The sequence below is a fragment of the Trachurus japonicus genome, chromosome 6, assembly GCF_045865225.1.
Source record: "Trachurus japonicus isolate A0001 chromosome 6, Traja_1.0".
Classification (NCBI taxonomy): domain Eukaryota; kingdom Metazoa; phylum Chordata; class Actinopteri; order Carangiformes; family Carangidae; genus Trachurus; species Trachurus japonicus.
Window position 1 is genome coordinate 38,084,095 of NC_140912.1, and position 1,032 is coordinate 38,085,126.

Consider the following 1,032-nt stretch of genomic DNA (forward strand, 5'->3'; position numbering starts at 1 on the left):
AGCTGGATCTGGCATCACCACTGTTCATGCTACCTGTAAAACACAAGTGAAGAACCCACAGCTGACGCACACACACAATACTTTCACATCTTTTAGACCTTTAACCTACACTCACATCACGTCTTCCAGTAAGTGATTTGTGTCAATGAGGAAACAGGTCAGAGTTCAGTATCAGATGTTCATGTGCCCAGTTCAATCATGTCCACATATCATTCGCAGACATCAGCACTTTCTGCCGCCACATTGCAACATGACCGTGACTCAGAGGAGTTGAGGTGTGTATATAAGAAGAGAGCAGCCTCCTGTCATCACTGCACCATCAGCTGATACCTGAACAAACCTCCTCACATCTACCTGACAGGTACGACTGCTGCTGCTGGTTTCTCTTCTTTCACTGGAGCTGATGCCTCTGCTCTCTCTCTCTCTCTACATTAACCAACATCTTTTCTTTCTCCACAGAACAATCGTTGATCTTCAGCATGAAGACTGTCCTGCTCCTGGCTCTTTGCCTCTATGCTGCATCTGCAGGTCAGATCTCACACTCACACTTCCACACAGGAGAGTAATCTCTACCACTGGTACTGACAGCACTGTGTTTCTCTCTGCAGCTCCGGCTGAAGACAACCCGGAGGCTCCAGGTCAGTGTTACATGGGTTGGATTGATGTGATACAGAAACAGATACAGATCAGACAGTAAAGAAGTGTCTCTGACACCAGCATTCATTCATGTATTTGATCCACAGAAGCAGTAGCAGTAGTCGACCCCCCAGAGGAACAAATGGCTGCTGTGCCTGCTCAGGAAGAGGTGGCAGCACCTGAAGGTAAGAGTCATGTCAATGTTTTCTCAGACATGCTGAGTTCATTCAGCCACATGTTTCTGCTGTAGGAGGCTGTACAGTAGCACATGAGAGCAGAAGTATTGTCGTCTGAAGGACAGTGAGTGTTTCAGTTCAAGTAAAGTTCACTCTCTCTTTCTCTTTGCAGCTAAGAAGAAGTATTGCATATTACCCTGGCAACAGGGCGGCGCAAATC

At 46.9% G+C, this 1,032-nt stretch overlaps 1 long non-coding RNA gene across 1 annotated transcript; it reads left to right on the top strand.

The window, feature by feature from the left end:
* The first annotated feature begins 310 nt into the window (after nucleotides 1–310).
* On the top strand, nucleotides 311–824 carry LOC146986666 (uncharacterized). Its single transcript, XR_015036080.1, has 4 exons — nucleotides 311–361; nucleotides 460–528; nucleotides 609–638; nucleotides 744–824. It is a non-coding gene; the product is annotated as an uncharacterized LOC146986666 (long non-coding RNA).
* Nucleotides 825–1,032: the final 208 nt, after the last annotated feature.